This window comes from Capra hircus, chromosome 12 (genome assembly GCF_001704415.2).
Source record: "Capra hircus breed San Clemente chromosome 12, ASM170441v1, whole genome shotgun sequence".
Lineage (NCBI taxonomy): Eukaryota > Metazoa > Chordata > Mammalia > Artiodactyla > Bovidae > Capra > Capra hircus.
This window is the reverse complement of record NC_030819.1, coordinates 31,964,383-31,986,036: the sequence shown is the minus strand read 5'-3', so window position 1 is coordinate 31,986,036 and position 21,654 is coordinate 31,964,383.

The following is a 21,654-nucleotide window of genomic DNA, read 5'->3' as shown; positions in this document are numbered from 1 at the left end:
GAATGGAGGAGCCTGGAAGGCTACAGTCCATGGGATCACGTGAGCTGGACTCAGCTGAGCTCATACAAACACTCTCTGAGGAACCTAAACCTGGGAAAAGAAAATTAAGCCCTGATTGGTGTATAACTTCAGACATGGTTCAGAATCACTCTTTAACATTTGTCACTGAAACAACCTGCCAGGATGAGGCTCACAGAGCAGCTTTCTAGACCCCAGAGATCTCCACCTCTACCCACCTTCTTCACAGCATTGGTTCTCAGCCTTGGTCGCCATGGAAATCTCCCAGGGGACCACAGATCTGATGTCTGGGTCTCATCACCTGAAGTTCTGATATCATTTGTCCAGGGAGCAGCAGGGCACTTGCATTTTATAAATCTTCCCAGGTGATTCTACTGTGCAGCCAAGACTAGACATGAGTTTGATACATGATGATTTTCTTTGAGATTAACCCTGTATTTTATCCTGAGCATCCTGTTTTTTTCATTTCTTAGGGCTTTGAAACTATCAGCTTCTAAAACATAATTCAACTGAAATCTGGCTTAATCACTGACACTTCTTCTTGTCTATTTGTTTTTGTGGCCAGACTGCAGGGCATGTGGCATCTTAGATCCTTGACCAGGAATCGAACCTGCGTCCCCTGCAAAGGAAGTGCAGACTTTTAACAACTGGACCACCAGGGAAGTCTCTGACTGACACTTAGTGAGATGCTCTAACAGAAAACTGATGCCTCACCTCATCTTTTTAAAAAAATTATTATTATTATATTAATGAGATACTTCTTCAGTATCAAAGACAAATCTTTTACCATCTAGAAATTTCAGTATTTTCCTCATCATGGATTTTTTTGCCATTGACTTTGCTTTTTTTTTAAGGGTGCCTTAAAGTAGTATTTATACTGAATACTGAGTTTGGGGGTGCCACTGGAACTTTTGTGCCATAAATGAAAGCCCCTCTCACCTCACGCTCCTAGTTCCCACTCTGAACAATTTTTCCTCTGACTGCTGTGACAAACTACCACAAAATTAGTAGTGGGCCTGAACAAAATAACAAAAACGTATTCTCTTGCAAAGTCCAAGATCAAAGTGCTGGAGGGCCACGCTCCCCCTAATGCCCCAGGGAAGAATCTTCCTGACTTCTTCCAGCTTCTGGTTGGCTTCCTTGCCTTGTGGCCTCATGACTTCACTGTCTGTCTCCCTCTTCACATGGCCTTCTCTTCTGTATCTGGGTCTTTGTCTCTCTTAGGAAAATTATCATTGGATTTAGAGACCCCTCAGATAATCCAGGATCATCTCTTCATCTCACGTCCCTTAGGTACAAAGTTGAAATATATACTTCAGTTTTTTTTTTTCAAACTAAGCTTATATTCACAAGTTGCAATCTTTTGGAGGCCACCATTCAACCTACTACCATAATCTTTCCTTATATCACATTTTGTCCCTACAACAAAATGATGCCCAAAGAAGATTTTGGTTTCCCCCTTTAAAAAAGCAAAACAAACAAACAAAAAAGACTGGCACTCAAAGTTGAATGAATGGTCAATGAATGGCTTTTATGTAGTTGAAGCAGGGCTCCTGTTTCCTGGTACTGTGCCTTTTGAGCTATGGAGATGTTATCATCTGCTCTCTAACACTCTGTAAAAACATTTACGAGATAAACTTGCTATCCAGTCGTAAGGAAAGCTGACTGTAGGGCCCACAGGTCTTATTTTCTACATTTCCCACTTTGCAGTGCCTATTATGTTTCCCAGTTTTACTCCAACAGTTGTGCTAGCATTTCTTTTCTTTCACCTGTAAAGTGATGAATAGATAGCTTACCCCCTTTCTGTTCTAAGCTAACAAATAAAAGCTGGAATCTCTTATGACAAAGTAGTTCTTTCATATGAAGCAGTGGAACGTCTGTAACATCTCTTCATCTTAAAGGATAAAGAAGATAAAGTGAAATGTACAGATATCTGGCCTTAAATATCTGAGGTCCACGTCTCATTAACCGCCCGATTGATGGCGATGCAGAGTGTGTGTGTTAGTCGCTCGATCGTGTCTGACTCTTTGCCACCCTATGAACCACAGCCCAACAGACTCCTCTGTCCATGGGATTCTGCAGGCAAGAATACTGGAGTGGGTTCTATTCCCTTCTCCATAGCCTTCCTGAACTATTAACAGAGAGTTTGCTTTTCCTTGTGGTTTTCATTCTTAAAAAGTGAAAGATGCTGTTCTCTTTCTGGCCATCTATGTGACACTGCAGAGAAGTCTGCCTGCCTACATTGATCACGGAGAAGAAATGGAAATGGCCACGGCTGAAATAGTGCTAGTGGCTGAAATAGTCCTAGTCCGGGGCGGAAGGGGAAATCCATGTCCCCTATTGCAATAGGACACCACGCTTATTTAAATTTAAACTGAGGGCTTGCCAGGACAGCCAGCTCTTTCCAGCCGCAGAAGCACAGCATTAGTGAAATGTCAGCTCGCGTTAAGATCACCAGTGGCCTTTTCTGTGCACATTCTTCCATGTTTCTGCACAAAGATAGTAGAGCACGGCCATGCCTCCGCTCTGGCGATCGATCTGCCTTCATGTCTGATATTACCTTACATCGCTGGGGCCATGCGGGTGTGAGCGAGGGGGCAGAAGGACCACGTTTACTCACTGAACCTTGAGGGAGAGCCTTAGCAAGTGGCCTGTTTGCTGTAAGTTGCTGAACCGACAGCAGAGTGGGCCCCCTTTAAGGGTTTGCCATGATAAGAGCAGATCTCCGAGGAGTTCAGTGTCTGCGTGATCTAAAACCAGGGCAGTCAAGCTGAAGCCGATGTGTGCTCTAACCTGTTTGCACTGAATACTCTCCATAAATAATTTACGGCCAAGACTGCTAGCTATTATTAGGAAAATACCAGATTGCGTTTTGACACATGCATCCAGCTTGTAAGTCAATAGATACGTTTCACCTAGTGTGTGTGGACCTGGTGCAAGTCACCCATCCAAGTGTGTTTTCCAACAAGGTAATTTAGCTCTCCCAAGCCAGCCAGGAGAAGCACTTTCTGAGGAAGACAGCACCCTCAGCCAAACAACCTGCTGTCTGTCTAAGTCCTTATTTTATTGTTTCTTAGTATGAATTAAGGACTTCCTTCTGATTTTTCTTCCTTCTCCTCTGCATAGCATTCTTGTGAATTTCAAGTCATTTGAGTCTAAAGTTAAAGTGAAATTGTTGGCTATGAGAAATATTGTTCTGCTTTGCTTTTTAAAAAATATTTATTTTATCTGTTTGGCTTCCCCGAATCTGTGTTGCGCACTAGGGCTTTTTGGTCTTCTTGAGACATGAAGGATCTTTAGTTGTGGCATGTGGGATCTAGTTCCTTGACCAGGGATCGAACCTGGACCCTTTGCATTGGGAGCACAGAGTCTTAACCACTGGACTACCAAAACACTGCTTTGCTTTTTCCAAGGCTACCGTCTATGGCAGCACCTGGTGTTGCCTCTCATATGTACTTGAATCACCAGAAAGCATGTCACTACTGATGTGTTTTAACACACACCCCCTCCGTCACCCAGTCTTGTGGTTTTCTTCAGCCTGGCCTATTTCTCAAAGACAAGAATATTGTCCCATAAAGACAAAAGCTGTGACTTTGTAAATTCTCTTTAGGAAGTAGGAAAGCAGTTTCTGCATTTTGTGGTCTCAAAAGTAGGTAATAAAGCAGCCTAATAAATATGTAAGAAGGGAACCACATTAGATTTCCTTGTGATGGTGGCTAAAGTTACAGGCCTCATTCAGTTTGGGTTTGTTTTTTTTTTAAGAGAAAGCCCAAGAACACCATTCAGATATTGCCCTGGCTTCATGACCAATCAATAGCAGAGTGGCAGGGTCTCCCTTATTCTTTGATGAGGTACATTTATATGCAACGAAGGGTTGCATGTATATTTAATAAGAAACTCCATTATGTATACACATGGCTGGAAAAAGAAGAAAGGAGATGTTTGTGCTGGCTGTGGTAATGCTATAATAAGAAATGCATCTAAAAAGTATTTGCTACAGATTTAAAAGGATGATCTTGTGTGGAAGAAAAGGCAGGTAGGAAATGGTGGTTCCAGGTGAAGATAGCTTTTAAATATTCACATGCCTTAAGTAGAAAGCATTTGATAGTGGGCTGTTCATGACGTACAATATTCTCTCAATGGAAACATCCCCAGAAATACTAACGGTGGCTTTCATTTAAAGCTTTTTCTTTTTTTTTTTTCGCTAAAGCATTATTTGATAGCAGCAGCTTTGGGTTGGATGAGGAATATATACCAGCAGTGTATCTTAAAGAAGTAATTTGAATTACATAATATTTTAAGCTACTTTAAATTAGCTAGAGTATCTGAGTAGTTGATCTACCTACTTATAAACTCTTTCAAAGCTGAAACTTCAAAAAAAATCAGTCAGTAAATACCATCCAATAGCATTAATATAATTTCAAGAAATATTTTGAAAGTGAAATGTGAATTTACTAAGGTTTGATTAGCTTAATATGCTGATTAAAGAAAATAATGGCATATAGATAACAGAAGAGACTGTCTCCATATTTTTTTTCAGTAAGATAATATTAACTGTAGATTTTATGTATGCAGATCTAGCTCAACTTCTTGTTTCTTCCTTGTATCCTGCATTCATCTTGACACTCTTGTTTCCATTTCCACTCAGCACACAAGGCCCTCTTCACAGTTTTTATTATGACTTTTACGACTTCTTTTATGACTGGACAGCTTTCTGTGCTCTTGCCTTGACTCTGGTCCACTATCCTTGCATCAGTTTCTGGTATAAATGCCACTCCCCGCCAGCCTTCCTGTTGACCTTCTTCCTGCACAGAGCCTCACCCATTTTTCATTGCCTTTCACCCCTACATAGTCTTCTCCTAAGCTGGCAGTAGGGGCCTCTTGCTGGCTAATTTGCTCTTAACACACGACTTCAGGGAAAGTCAGTGGGGACCCCAAACATCTTACAGCTTGCCTCTCTGTACCAGCCTGCAGCAGTTGTTGCTTCTGTATCCTACCCACTTGTAATGCCTTTCCTCTGCAAGGTCCCTTTGCTAAGAATTTCCAGCTCTTGCCCACTTCACCTTTTCCCTGAGGATTTTCCTGCTAACTTGATCTCACCTCCATTACTACCTTATATGCACACATTTTATGTATTTAACCTCTGAGGCATTCAACTATTATTTCATCTACCTGGAGTAAGTCTCTCCCTCTGATTCTCCCCACCTTCTAGTCCCCCATTTATACCTAAAGACTCACTTTGCACAGCGCTTCTAGGAAGCCTTCAATGACTCCCTAAAACAAGTGATTTAAATACTAAATGCTGGGTGCCGGAGTAGGAGAAGTTTTAGACATTCATAATGAAGTGAGAAGAAATTTATTCTCACAAAATTATATGTTATAAAAGGATTGTTCTTTATTCCAGAATTATAGTCTTTGGGAGCAGTAAGATGCTATGAAATGATAGTGATAATAGAAAACTTTTTTCAAATGTACTGTTTTGGGATAAGAAAAACGTTACCACTCAGATTGATTGCTGGATAATTGACGGGAAATTTTTGGTCCTTAAGTGAGGAATCTGAAACCACTTTCCTGAAGCTGGCATCTTTTGTACACTGCTGCAGTAACATTTGGACTTCCCAGGTGGCACTAGTGGTAAAGAATACCTCTGCCAATGGAGGAGGCATAACAGATATGGATTTGATCCCTGAATTGGGAAGACCACCTGGAGAAAGGCATGGCAAGCCACCCCAGTGTTCTTGCCTGGAGAATCCCATGGACAGAGATCCCTGGAGGGCTACAAGTGCATTGGGTCGCAGAGAGTCAGATATGACTCAGGATCATGGAAGGGCCAAGAACAGGATCACAGGGCCCAAGAACAACTAAAAATGTATGCAAAATTTGCATGTGAAGCAGATGAGCACTTTTTTTCCTGGGGAGAGCATCTATAGAATTTTCAAAGAAGTCATAACCATCAAAGATGAATGATCACACTGCAGAAATTTTGTCAGGATTTTCTGAATAATTAAAATGGACAAGATTCTACACTGACTCTGGAGCTACAGAAATGCATTAGGTGCAGTTCTTTTCTTCGAAGAACTCATTCATGGTCAGGCTGGTCCCACAGAACAGGCCAATAAAAACTGCTGGTGGTAAGGAATGCAATAAATGTATGCGGCTCTATGGGAGCATGTAGGACACCACCTGGTGGGGTGCAAGGCTACCCAGAGGAGGTGACATTTGAGTTGGGTCTTGAAGAACAAACAATTTATTATGCAACAAATGAAAGTGATATGAGATACTCTAATGATCCAAATGAAAGAACCTGTGTCTCCTGCATTGCAGGCAGATGCTTTACAGTCTGAGCTAAAAGGGAAGCCCAAAAGCAAGAATAAAAACTGCTAAATGTGTACAAACACACACATACAGACACATCTATGCAGTGCAAATAAACTCTCATGCCCATGATGCTTTTTTTTTTCTTTCATTCCTAATAGTATCTAACCTAGTGTTAACCAGACTGCACTATTTCCCCAAACTTAGAAGGTGAATGTATATGGAAAAGTCATGCCATGTGACAAATAACAAGTATAGGTCATCCAAATATTTTTGATTGTAAGGGCAACATTAAAGATTCTTCTAATATTCCTCCAAGCTACTTATATTGAGATGTCATGGATTTTTGAGGCCTGTTCCTACAAATGGGGCTTCTCAGGTGGTGCCAGTGGTAGAGAAGCTGCCTGCTAATGCAGAAGACATAACAGATGTGGGTTCGATCCCTGGGTCAGGAAGATTTCCTGAAGGAGGGCATAGAAATCCACTCTAGTATTCTTGCCTTGAGAATCCCATGGACAAAGGAGCCTGGAGGGCTATAGTCCACGGTGTCACAAAGAATCAGACATGACTGAAGCGACTTAGCGCACACACACACATGTTCCTACAAACGGCAAGGAAAAGTTGTGTACTTGGGAAAGCAGGAGAATGTCAAGAAAAAAAAGATGACAACTGGATTGGGCCCTTGATCCCAGTTTGCGTGGACCCTGCCATGCACAGGGCAGCTAGCAACCTAACTGGTGTGTTTGTGCAAATTAAAATGAGTACCTCTTCCTCTGAGTGAATTCAGTGTGATGGCAGCTTGGTGAGCAAAATGTGAGCTGAATTCCAGCCAACTCACCTTTCAGCTGGGTTCCTTCTAATTCTCAGTCCTATAAGTGCAACAGAGACAATACAAATAATTTTATTTTACCTCATTTTAGGATGCATTGAGCTGATCAATGTTGAGCTGATATTGAGATGCTAAAAATCTTGAGGAGCTCCCCAAACCTTCGCTCTCGTGGAAGGTAAAGCAAGTGTGCAAAGCATGAGCCGTGGCAGCGACTTCAACTTCAGGAATTGCTGTGGAATGGAAGAAGTCACTTGTCTACTCTAAGCCTTTATACTTTGCAACATTCTTGCAGGCACGATACACTGTGATAGAGATAAAGCGCTAAATTCAGCACATTTTTTAGGATAAGAGGCTCCAGAGAAAAGTAATTCTAAATGAAAAAAAAAAATCATTTGGTTTGTCCACTGTTTGGAAGGAAAATTTCAGGGCTAACAGCAGACTATGGATTTCCAATCAGAACAGCATTATTGAATGAAAAATGATTCTAGCCATGCTCATAACATAATCCTGTTGGTTTTCTTCATAGCATTTCAACTTCTGTAATAAGTCTCAGAAAATACAAAGAACTCTAAAGCAGACATAACTTTGACTAGTTCAATATATATAATATATTGAATATATAACATATAATATTTATATACATATATACAATCAGATAAAAACCAGTTACCTTGCAAACCAGCACCAGATTGCAACAATATAGCAAGGGTATGAGCCTCTTAAAAGTGTCTCCCTGACTTGCTTGGTCCTCCCGTCTCTTTTTGGTAGAAGTTCAAAATCTCTGCCAAGATAGTCCTTTAACACAAACCATGATATTGTCTCTAGAAGTCACCCATACGCTGCTTCTACAACACCAAATGATGTAAGAAGCCTTTAGGGGTGTTATCTGTAATCCTAGTTCAGATTGTTTTGTCTATTTGCCACTCTAAAAGAAAATTCTCAGCTTAGAGAATGGGAAGAAAGCATAAATCAGTATATTTCAAAAGGAAAAGAAAAGAAGGATTATGAGTTTGGTGTCTTTAGATGGACTGTACATTCCTTGGATGCAGTGTCTTTCACCTGTTAGCAAACAGTAGGTGCTTAATTAATATTTGTTGAATGACCATCTTGGAAGAAGAGAAGGAAAGCTCTGGAAAGCAAGATGACTTGTGTATGTCTTCAAGAATTTTCTGACCCACCTAGAAGATAGTCACATTTTTCACAAGTGAAGTTTAATCTGTTTGCTTACCACTGTTTCTTTTTCTGTAGTTAAATAGGTCTAAAGCACCTCAGGCTAGAAATCTGAACCCTTGTCCTGAAATAGTTCTTAACCCCAGGGTTGTACATTGTATTTATAGTATCTCTGCAGTTCACCAGTGAATCCAGTAATGGAGCCTGCTTAACAAGTGCTGAAGCAACGACTGTTCCAAAAGATAATAATAACAGTAAAAGGTCTAGAAGAGGATCCAGACTCTTGTCATGTTTATTAAGCTATCAGCTCAATTTGATTTTCAGCACGGGAGAGTCATCAAAAAACACGTTTCTATATCTCTGTGAGCAGAGGTCCATCTTTTTCACTCTGAGATATATGACCACTTTAGCACACCTAGCTGCTTTGACCCATGAAGGCATTATTGTTTGTGTACTAAGCCTTGGCACACAAACTAAACTGCTTTTCACAAAATCGGCAAGCTTGAAGACCCACCAGATTTCAGTGCTTAGGTTCCTGAATATTTTTACTCAGTTTTTTTTCATCTCCTTTTAGCTTTTCATTTCATCTTCACTCCTGTATTTCAGTCTCAGTGGGTGAGCAGTTAGAAGCTTTCTGAAATAAGTAGAAAAACCTTTCAGATTCCCTGATGCTCTGTGGGTGGCACAAGAGGGCTGTGTGGCTGGATGCAACCCACACTTAATTGATGCCGAATTTAGAGTCACAGACATGGCCTTGATCATCCATAGGCATATGTGATGGATAGCCGCTCCAGCAGTCTGCTCAGCCATCCATCTCTGTTGGAAAACGACGGTGATTGCTGGGGAGAGTGGAGCTGACATCAGCAGAAATGACCACAAGAGTCAGATAAAAAGGCAGCAAGGGAGGGGCTGCTGCTGCTGCTGCTAAGTCGCTTCAGTCGTGTCCAACTCTGTGCGACACCAGTGACGGCAGCCCAGCGGCCTCCCTCGTCCCTGGGATTCTCCAGGCAAGAACACTGGAGTGGGTTGCCATTTCCTTCTCCAATGCATGAAAGTGAAAAGTGAAAGTGAAGTCGCTCAGTCGTGTCCGACTCCTAGCGACCCCATGGACTGCAGCCTACCAGGTTCCTCTGTCCATGGGATTGGGAGCTGGTCCTTAATCTGCTCTCTGAGGCCGCTTGTAAATGAGGGCAATTCTAGTCACTTTGGCCCAGACATTTTGCAGATCTTTCAGCCCAAAGAAAATGGCATGTCTCTAGGGTTAGGCAGCCATGAAAGTTTAGCAGAGCCTGTAGGTCAGAATATGGATTATCTAACTTTCCTCACATTCTGAAAGATGGGAACTTAAACTGAGGCAAACTCTATCCACACCAATCCATCAGATGCTTGAGTCTATTTTATAGATTGGAACAGTATTATCGAATAAAGCTTCCACTGTGCCCACAGCAAAGTCAATGAAAGTAACCCAGCCCTTACCCTCTGGAACATACAGCCTTCATAGAATTTTGCTTTCAAAATAAACTTTCAGTGCAAATGTGAGTAACAAAATCCCCGGTAGTTTATACGATTTGTAAAAGAGTACCCTTGTAGACAATGGCTTATCTCAAGAATGTAACTCTATGAAGAGTGTAATGCTATCTGGAGGTGACAGTATTAAGCAAACAAAATCTTGTAGTGCCTTGTATCATTTATTAATAGAAGAAGTAGTGTCAATATTACGTATTTCTTAGAATATTCAATATTGGGTTGAATAGAGTCCCCCCAAACGATGTCTACATAGAATCTCAGAATGTGATCATATTTGGAATAGGAATCTTTGCAGGTGTAAATAACATAAAGACCTTGAGGTGACAGCATCTGAATTAGGTTGTGCCCTAAATATCTCATATAATTATAACTATATTCTATTTCCTGAGCAGGTTTTTGCTCCAGAGTCTTTATATTTACTCTTCCTTTTTCTTGGAATGAAATATTTTAATGAGACTTTCTGAGATTTTTGCTTCTTCCTTTGATAGAATAGTTATGAATTCAAAATTCCTACTATAACAAATATTTTAAAACCAGGTAAAAAGCAAAACAATTGAAGGCATCAGAGGACAACCAAGGCAGCCAGGACTTTAAGGATCCAGACCTCAGAGAGAAGGAAAATGAAATGAAAGAGCATCTCTTACTCTGCTCTGGCTGCTGTGACAAAGCACCAGAGACTGAGTGTCTTCAACCACAGAAACTCAGTTCTCACAGTTCAGGAGACTGGGGAGACCAAGACCAATCTGTTGGCTGACTTGTTCCAAGTAAGACTCGCCTCTTGGCTTGCAGATGACCCCTTTCTCCCTGTGTCTTCACGTGGTGGTGGGGAGAGAGGCAGGGAGATTTTATAAGGCCACAAATCCTTTCAGTTTAGGGGACCATCTTTATGACGTCATTTAATGTTAATTACTTCCTAAAAGTCCTATCTCTAAATACAGTCACATTGGAAGTCAGAGCTTCAACAAATGAATTTAGAGAAGGTACAGTCCATGTTGATGTTGTTTAGTCACTAAGTCCTGTCTGACTCCTTGGGACCCCATGGACTGTAGCTAGCCATGCTCCACTGTCCATGGTATTTCCCAGGCAAGAATACTGAAGTGGGTTGCCATTTTCTTCTCCAGGGGAACTTCCCGACCCAGGGATCAAACCCAAGTCTCCATGCTTGGCAGGCAGCTTCTTTACCACTGAGTCACCTGGGAAGCCCATACAGTCCATAACAGGACAGTATTTTCTGATTTTTTTACCTTGAGACATTTGCTGATTTGCAGCCTGAGTTCAGAAGGCAGAGTGAAAAGCAGTGCCTTCGAGCATTCGGCAGCCTCATGGGAACTAGACAAACACTGTAGTTCAGGGCTGCGAAGGCACTCAGAATCAAGGGGTTTGGGTCTTGGAACAAAGGAACTTCAAACAATTGAGCTCAAACATCCCGTGCTCCTTTTTACCTCAACATATTTGCCAGTTCTTATGTTTCAGTGGTTGAAAGGCTTGGAACTCAAGAATCAGGTTCCAGTAAGACAGTCAAAATCTGAGCAGACCTTTGACAGTTTCACAATGCGGGGGAGATAGAAATTCGGTTTCTAGGCCTGTCAAGGTGGAGGATCCCTGTTAAACACCCCAGGCTTTCAGTTGAAATCCCTAAAATGCTATTCCCTAGAAATAGAGGCAAACCAGAAATAGACTGGCTCCTACCATAATAAAGAGCTGCTGTGTGTTGTATACACAATTTCTGGCTTTCCAAAAAAAAAATGTTAGGTTGTCAGCATATAGGGCCAAATGCTAAAAATGAAGAAAGAGACACTCTGGTGCTCATCTCTACACCAGGAACCCTCACATTCCTTCAGAACTTCTTTCTCTAAACCTGTAACATCATCAGGTAATCCTTTGTGTGTGATGCTCCATTACAGGGACAAAGCAAATGTGAGTTTGCAACAAGGGATAAACAGCACTGTCTCACCAAGACATTTAGAATATGCAATATATACAGTTGTTAAAATTCCACTTTTACATAAAAGGTAAAATCAGTGGCTGTAACAAGATTCCCCAAATCAGGAAGCACCTCTGACACCTTAACTGAGTGTAGTGGCACCAACAGCATCAGATATGAACTATTTACTCCTACATTAAATTCTTGTTCCTTCAATTCTGTCTCAGATCTCAAGCTCAGGATCCCTAAAGAACGTTCAAACTACTGCACAATTGCACTCATCTCACACGCTAGCAAAGTAATGCTCAAAATTCTCCAAGCCAGGCTTTAACAGTACATGAACCGTGAACTTCCAGATGTTCAAGCTGGATTTAGAAAGGGCAGAGGAACCAAAGATCAAATTGCCAACATCTGTTGGATCATCAAAAAAGAGAGTTCCAAAAAAACATTTGCTTTATTGACTACACTAAAGCCTTTGACTGTGTGGATCACAACAAACTATGGAAAATTCTTAAATAGATGGGAATATCAGACCACCTCATCTGCCTCCTGAGAAATCTGTATGCAGGTTAAGAAGCAACAGTTAGAACCAAACAGGGAACAGACTGGTTCCAAATTGGGAAATTAGTACGTCAAGGCTGTATATTGTCACCCTGCTTATTTAGTGTATATGCAGAGTACATCACGAGAAATGCTGGGCTGAATGAAACACAAGCTGGAATTAAGATTGCTAGGAGAAAATATCAATAACCTCAGACACGCAGATGACACTACCCTTATGGAAGAAAGCAAAGAACTAAAGAGCCTTTTGATAAAAGTGAAAGAGGAGAGTGAAAAAGTTGGCTTAGAACTCAACATTCAGAAAACTAAGATCATGGCATCTGGTCTCACCACTTCACGGCAAATAGATGGGAAAACAATGGAAACAGTGACAGACTTTCTTTCTTGGGCTCCAAAATCACTGCACATGGTGACTGCAGCCATGAAATTAAAAGACGCTAGCTCCTTGAGAGAAAAGTTATGACCAACCTAAGCAGCATATTAAAAACCAGAGACATTACTTTGCCAACAGTTGTCTATCTCATCAAAGCTATGGTTTTTCCAGTAATCATGTATCGATGTGAGAGCTGGACTATAAAGAAAGCTGAGCACCGAAGAATTGATGCTCTTGAACTGTGGTGTTGGAGGAGACTCTTGAGAGTCCCTTGGACTGCAAGGAAATCCAACCAGTCCATCCTAAAGGGAATCGGTTCTGAATATTCATTGGAAGGACTGATGCTTAAGCTGTAGCTCCAGTACTTTGGCCACCTGATGCGAAGCACTGACTCATTTGAAAAGACCCTGATGCTGGGAAAGATTGAAGGTGGGAGAAGGGGATGACAGAGGGTGAGATGGTTGGATGGCATCACTGAATCAATGGACATGAGTTTGAGCAAGCTCCAGCAGTTGGTGATGGACAGGGAAGCCTGGCATGCTACAGTCCATGGGGTCACAAAGAGTCAGACATGAATGAGCGACTGAACTGAGCTGAACTGAATTGAACTGAAAGCACAGAAATCAGTTCTTATTCTGTGTTGACTAATATGTCCAACAAAAGCAAATAACTGAGAGAGACTCTACAGTGTGGTATTAATAATTATCTGCAAGCCTTGAGGCTCCCTTCCTCTTTGAAGCTTTAGAAAATGATAGTGTATACTAAATTTCATTGTGCTTTATGTTTGTGATACATTTTTGCATTTCTCATCTCACTAGATCCAAAAACCATACCTAGAGGTGTGCTTGGTGAGTTTCATGGTGTGAATGAGGAAAGTGAAGCCCAGAGAGATTAAGGAATTTGCAAAAAGTGGAGCAATAGGTAAACACCAGATTTGGAACTCTTGATCAATCTGGTTTTAGATTCTAACCTCTAATATTTACATATCACTTTAAGTAATATGTGTTTTATCATAGTTTGCATAGTATGTGCTTATAAATATGTATATGTATGTGTATTACATTTGACATTGAGGTGCTTTGCTATCAATATGACACTTTCATTGGCTGGCAGTTTTTAAAGGTTCAAAATACGAAAAGGGGGAGGTGGGGAAAGAAGTCAGTTGACCGTGTCTCATTCATTGACTCCTTGAGAAAGCTGCCAGGTCCTCTGTGACTTGAGTGGAAGTGTCCCTTCCTGAGAGGCTTGCCACCCGGGTCCCTAGGAGCTGACCTTTAGGCCACTGAACCTGACTTGCCCTGGACAGAGTTACAGATTCTGGTTGAACTGTGGAGTTTAGAACTTTCAGCCTGACTTCTCCACCATTTGATTAAAACTGACTAGTAGAAAGCCTAGAAGAGCCAAAAGTTGACTTTTTTGGATCAAGTGCTCTTTTGAACAAAGATAGTCCTTAAATTCATCCTAAGCAGTGGTTGTCAGCTAAGGATGATTTTGCCCACCTCCTAGGAGTCATTTGGCAATATCCAAAAATATCCAGACATTTTTGGTTGTTCCAACTGGAAGAGGGGTGCTATACTGTGCCTAGTGGGTGGAGACCAGGGGATTTGCTAACTAACCTACAATGCATAGGATGGCTCCCTACAATGAAGAATTATCCAGCTCAGAATATCAATGGTTTTGAGGTTGGGAAATGCTGATGGACAGACCTTAAGGTCTGTTGAGATGCAGAAGCCCTTCAATTCCCTCCTCGTACCATCCAGACCTCACCCTGACTCGTTTAGCTAACTAGAGACTCCAGTTGGCGTCAACACCAAATTAAGCCTGAACTTAGTGAAATTAAATTCATACCTCAGTACTAAAACTAAAGAAAAGCAAGAAGAAACTTCCCATAAAATCAGGCTAGTGGTCACAAATAGAAAGAAGGCAGGAGTTGTGATTAGTAGGGTGAATGCAGAGGACTCATAGCATGGCTGGCAGTGTTGTATTTCCTGACTTTGATTATGACTACTCTGAGATTCACTTTGTAATAACTCATTAAGACACACTTTACATCAATGCTCTTTTCTCTGTGTGTTGCATTTCAAAATGAAAGGTTTAAAGACAACACGCCTCACTCATTCGCCTCTGTTCTGAAATAATTAGACTAAAGAAAAGCTACTGATGTGAGTGATCCTACTGTGTGTGCGTACTCAGTTCTGTCTGACTTTTTGCAACCCCCTTGGACTGTAACCCACCAGGCTCCTCTGTCCATGGAATTTTCCAGGCAAGAGTACTGGAGCGGGTTGCCATGCGCTCCTCTAGGGTATCTTCCCTACTCAGGGATCGAACCTGCATGTCATCATGTTTCCTGCATTGACAGGTGAATTCTTTACCATTAGCACCACCTGTATTCATACTGAATAACACAACAATTGAAAAATAGTCAAAGCTCAGTCCTTAAACTAGAAATCCTGGTCTCACCTAAACCTCCTTTTTCTCCTTGGTCCTTAAAACTGATCGGTCACTAAACTCTATATATGTACACTGGGGTGCACACACATACAGCTAATCATTGAATATTGCAAAGTAACTATCAAAGGGGCCAAATTTCCAGTGGCTGATAACTGATGCATTTACTCCCAAAGCTTAGAAATTGCCAACCAGAGAAGGCAAGGGCATGCCCAGCAGGCAAGGACAGAACAAAATCACCTAAAGATCACTGGGATTTTTCCAAATTTTAAAACTTCACTTTTTCATTTAGTTCAGTTCATTTCAGTTGCTCAGTCGTGTCTGACTCATTGAGACTGCATGGACTGCAGCACGCCAGGCTTCCTCATCCATCATCAACTCCCAGAGCTGGCTCAAATTCATGTCCATTGAGTCAATGATGCCATCCAACCATCTCATCTTCTGTCATCTGCTTCTTCTCCTGCCTTTAATTTTGCCCAACATCAGGGTCTTTACCAATGAGTCAGTTCTTTGCATCAGTTGACCAAAGTATTGGAGGTTCAGGTTCAGCTTCAGTCCTTCCAATGAATATTTGTAATATCCAATATCCAATGAATATTCAAAGGACTGATTTCCTTTAGGATTGACTGTTGTGTCCGACTCTTTTGTGACCCCATGGACTGCAACACAGCAGGCTTCCCTGTCCATCACCAACTCCCAGAGCTTGCTCAGACTCATGTCTGTCAAGTCAGTGATGCCATCCAACTATCTCATTCTCTGTCGTCCCCTTCTCCTCCAAACTTTAATCCTTCTCAGCATCAGGGTCTTTTCCAATGAGTCAGGTGGCCAAAGCATTGGAGTTTCAGCTTCAACATCAGTCCTTCCAATGAACACTCAGGACTGATCTCCTTTAGGATGGACTGGTTGGATCTCCTTGTTGTCCACAGGACTCTCAGAAGTCTTCGCCAACACCACAGTTCAGAAGCATCAATTCTTCAGCACTCAGCCTTCTTCATAGTCCAACTCTCACATCCATACATGATTACTGGAAAAACAGTAGCTTTAACTAGATGGACCTTTGTTGGCAAAGTAATGTCTCTGCTTCTTAATATGCTGCCTAGGTTGGTCATAGCTTTTCTTCCAAGAAGCAAGCGTCTTATAATTTCATGGCTGCAGTCACCACCTGCAGTGATTCTGGATCCCAAGAAAGAAAGTCTGTCACTGTTTCCATTGTTTCCCCATCTTTTGCCATGAAGTGATGGAACCTGATGCCGTGATCTTAGTTTTCTGAATGTTAAGTTTTAAGCCAGATTTTTCACTCTCCTCTTTCACTTTCATCAAGAGGCTCTTTAGTTCTTCTTCACTTTCTTCCATAAGGGTGGTGTCATCTCCATATCTAAGGTTATTGATATTTCTCCCAGCAATCTTGATTCCAGCTTATGTTTCATCCAGCCCAGCATTTTGCATGATGTACTCTGCATATAAGTTAAATAAGCAGGGTGACAATATATAGCTTTGATGTACTAATTTCCCAATTTGGAACCAGTCTGTTGTTCCATGTTTGGTTCTAACTGTTGCTTCTTGACTTGCATACTGATTTCTCAGGAGGCAGATAAGGTGGTCTGGTATTTGCATCTATTTAAGAATTTTCCACAGTTTATTGTGATCCACACAGTCAAAGGCTTTAGTGTATTCAATAAAGCAGAAGTAGATGGTTTTCTGGAACTCTCTTGCTTTTTCGATGATCCAACGGATGTTGGCAATTTGATCTCTGGTTCTTCTGCCCTTTCTAAATCCAGCTTGAGCATCTGGAGGTTCACAGTTCACCTATTGTTGAAGCCTGGCTTGGAGAATTTTGAGCATTACTTTGCTATCAAGTGAGATGAGTGCAATTGTGTGGTAGTTTGAACATTCTTTAGCATTGCCTTTCTTTGGGATTGGAATGAAAACTGACCTTTTCCAGTCCTGTGGCCACTGCTGAGTTTTCCAAATTTGCTGGCATACTGAGTGCAGCACTTTCACAGCATCATCTTTTAGGATTTGAAATAGCTCAAGTGAGATTCCATCACCTCCACTAGCTTTGTTCATAGTGGTGCTTCCTAAGGCCCACTTGATTTAACAATCCAAGATGTCTGGCTCTAGGTGAGTGATCATACCATCATGAGTATCTGGGTCATGAAGATCCCTTTGGTACAGTTCTTCTGTGCTTTTTGGCACCTCTTCTTAATACCCTCTGCTTCTGTCAGGTCCATACCATTTCTGTTCTTTATTGAGCCCATCTCTGCATGAAATACTCCCTTGGTGTCTCTAATTTTCTTGAGGAGATTTCTAGTTTCCCATTCTATTGTTTTCCTCTATTTCTTTGCATTGATCACTGAGGAAGGCTTTCTTATCTCTCCTTGCTATTCTTTGGAACTCTGCATTCAAATGGGTATATTTTTCCTTTCCTCCTTTGCTTTTAGCATCTCTTCTTTTCTCAGCTATTTGTAAGGCCTTTTTGCATTTCTTTTTTTGGGGAATGGTCCTGATCACCACCTCCTGTACAAGGTCATGAACCCCGATCTTTAGTTATATAAAATTTTTCATTAGTTATATAAAAATAATGTATATAGTTTTCTTTTTAAATTTTGGTGATGGAAAATTTTCCTTTAAAAATTAAAGAAAAAAATTTCCCCCTAGAGAAGGAAATGGCAATCCACTCCAGTATTCTTGCCCAGAGAATCCCACTGAATAGGAGCCTGGCAGTCTATAATCCATGGGGCTGCAAAGAGTCAGACACAATTGTTTGCAACTGTACAACAAAAATAATGTAAGAACAATTAGTGGATTCTTTAAATTTAGGAACTGTTGAACAGTTCTGATGAAAGTTTTTCTTTATCATTTGTTTGATAATTTCTCTTCATGTTTTTGCTTTTGCTTATTCTGGACCTCCTATACGTAACTTGCTCATTATTAACCTTGTAATTTTCTTAACTATTTTCTTGTGTTTTCCATATATTGCCTTTTTTATACACTCTAAGTGAACTTCTTGCATTTATCTTGTAATTCATCTGGGGCATTTTTTATGGCTATTTGATTTTTAATTTCCAAGAGCTCTTTCTTGTTATCTGAGAGTTTTATTTCATAAGTACAATATGTTCTTACCTCTGTGAGAACTTTAACTGAACTCTTCTCCTTATTTTGATGTGCATTGTCAAGACTTCCTTGCCCTATTTATGTATTATTTTGTGTTTACTTTTTTGCCTAGTAACCAGGGTCATAACCCATAAGCAGTACTACAGAGCTCACCAGAAGCTCTGCTGCCCTGGGTGAGTCTTATTCACATCACTGTGTAGTGACTATGCAGCGCCTGAACTTCCCCGTGTAGAGCATTCCCATACGTCAGTATCTGGGAGCACTGTCTTTGTGGCATTTCAGGCTCTCCAGGAGTCTGAAAAATCTTGGAACAGGAGGCAATGGGGAAAGATTTGACTGGCTACAGGGGTTCTGGAACAAGACTGGAGAACAGGGAGAAGAGGCTGGGAATTCCACTATTGATTGTATGGACTTCGACTCACTCTGCTTTTTCTTTTTTTTAATGGCTCCCAGCTTCAATCTGGAGAAGGCAATGGCAACCCACTCCAGTACTCTTGCCTGGAAAATCCCATGGACAGAGAAGCCTGGTGGGTTGCAGTCCATGGGGTCCCTAAAAGTCGGACACGACTGAGCGACTTCACTTTCACTTTTCACTTTCATGCATTGGAGAAGGAAATGGCAACCCACTCCAGTGTTCTTGCCTGGAGAATCCCAGGGATGGGGGAGCCTGGTGGGCTGCTGTCTATGGGGTCGCATAGAGTTGGACATGGCTGAAGCGACTTAGCAGCAGCAGCAGCTTCAATCTACCCATCTCTCTGCCCCAAGTCTAAAGTTTTTCTGGTTAGATTTGTTCAATAATTCAATTTTCTGGTTTTTTTTTTTGGGGGGGGGTATAGTGGAGGGAAGAGGTGGACATCGAAAGCAGTAACTCTTATCTATTCAGTCACTAAGTCATGTCAAGCTCTTTGCGGCCACAAGGACTTCAGCATGCCAGGCTCCCTGTCCTTCACCATCTCCCTGAGTTTGCTACATGTTCACTAAGTCTGTGATGCCATCCAGTCAGCTCATCCTCTGTCACCTCCTTCTTCTGTTGCTCTCAGTCTTTCCCAGATTCAGGGTCTTTTCCAATGAGTTGGCTCTTCACATCAGGTAGCCAAAGTACTGGAGCTTCAGCATCAGCATCAGTTTTTCTGATTAATAGTCAGGGTTGATTTCCTTTAGGATTGACTGGTTTGATCTCCATACTGTCCAAGGGACTCTCAAGAGGCTTCTCCAGCACCGCAATTCAAAAACAACAATTCTTCAGCACCCAGCCTTTCTTATGGTCCAACTCTCACAGCCATACTGACTACTGGAAAAACCATAGCTTTAACTATAATATGGACCTTTGCCAGTAAAGTAATGTCTCTGCTTCTTAATATGCTGTTTAGGTTTGTTATAGCTTGCGTCTGACACTTTGTGACCCCATGGACTGTAGCCTACCAGGCTTTTCCATCCATGGTATTTTCCAGGCAAGAGTACTGGAATGGGATGCCATAGCTTTCTCCTTTCCTCTATTAAAAGATGCTTATTCCTTGAAAGGAAAGCCTCTGTCTATGGGCTATCAGCCAATATTGAGTTTTTCACCCAAGTCTCACCTCCAGTTCCTTCATGACTTGGTGTCCTCAAGGCCTGTTCTGCTAGGCAACTTAATTTGCTTCTTTTCTATTCTTGCAGTATATAAGCATTTTTATCTCTCTTAGCTACTAACATGGGTTTTTAAAATTTTTTATTCTGATCTATGCGTGCACTTTATTTGCCTCTTCCCATCTCTCAAAAGCGTCTTGAAATCTCTTATCCTCTTCTGCCATCTCTCTCACTCTCTGCCTCTGTGGCTCTCTACCTTTGCAAAATACCCTTGCTGTCATGTCAGGTCTCTTCTACAAAGCAGAAAAAACAAGAGATTATAGTCAATCCATCATTTTTTCCCATTCACCCTTTCTTTCTAAGATGTGTGAAACGTTGAGAGGCAACCAGGAGTCCATGGGAAGATCTTGAGTTTGGGGTTAAACCCACCCATTTCAAACTCCAGCTTTGTTACTTAGCGAGCATGTGCTTTTCTGCCCATCACTCAAGTCTCCTGCCAAGTCCAACAGAATCGCCTGGGAAAGCATTGACCAAACTGCAGTCATCGAATTGGGTAATTACAAGGTCATTGGTGACCTTCACTAGAGTAGTTTCCATAGACTGATAAGGGCAGAAGCCAGGCTGCACTGGGGCTTATCCATTAATTATGCTTCCGTCTGCCGCACAAGGCTTCCCCTTCACAGTTTCTAGCAAAGCTGTGAGTTACTCCACATCTTTTGGTCTCTGCTTACTTTGCCAGCTGCTTTGGTGCCTCAAATGCACTGCCACACGTATGCAGGCTTTTCCTTCAAGGCTCATATAAGCCAGATGTTGCAACAAGCTTCAAAATGCTCCCTGCAAACTGGCAGAAGTCCGAATGCCCTCGGAGCTCCATGGGACCAGGTACAAGCAATGTAGCAGGAAAATTGCTTTGGGAGGGCGATGTGGAAGAGTGGGTCTGCGGAAGGAGCAGCTCAACACAGAAAACATGGCTCCTTGCCAGTCACATTCTTGGAGGACAAGAAATATGGCAGCCAGAGCAAAGAGGAAGAAACCTCTTAGTCTTTTTTGGTATGTGAGGCTGCCAAACATGATGTCATTAGCCTGGGTCTTCCAGCATAACTCCAACCCAAGTGGAAAAGCTGATGGCTAAAACGTGTGGTGGATGGTAGACAGGAATAAAGTAGATCACTTTGGATTACTTGTAAGCCTTCTGCAGCAGGCAAGCTCTTCCGGGACGGAAGTGTGCTCTGACCTTCAGCGGAAGGAATTCTGTAAGGGGTCATTTCCGGAAGGCTTAGATTGCGAAGTTTCACAAACAGTCCCAGAGCTCCTTTCTGGAGCCACAGGTTCCAGTCAGTGTTTTGTTACCTCAATTGCAATGTTGTTTGTTTGTTCGGTGGTTTTACTACACAACCCATTTCCATAAACTGTTGCCCAGCTGCACACACTGGTGGAAAACTAGATGAAACAAAAATGTCATTACTTATTCTGTTCAGAAAAGAATTTAAAATTCCGGAGACTGGGGAATAGTAAAACGAGAAGCTAAAAAAAAAAATACCCTTTAGCATAGAAATTCACTGCCAATTTTGGGATCTTTGTACCTGAGGAATAATTTTTATGGAGTTTTTTTTTTTTTTTTTTTTCCTTTTGGAGTAAGAACTCATCTGTAGTATGATCCAGTTGAAGTTTATTTGACTGACTTTTAAAAATAATTCTTAACACTGTTTAAACAATTCTCTGAGAATGTGCTCATTTTAATCATCAGTCAGCATTTTATTATATTATAATCCTTAATTGATTGACGTTTAATCACAGTCTTTGTATTTT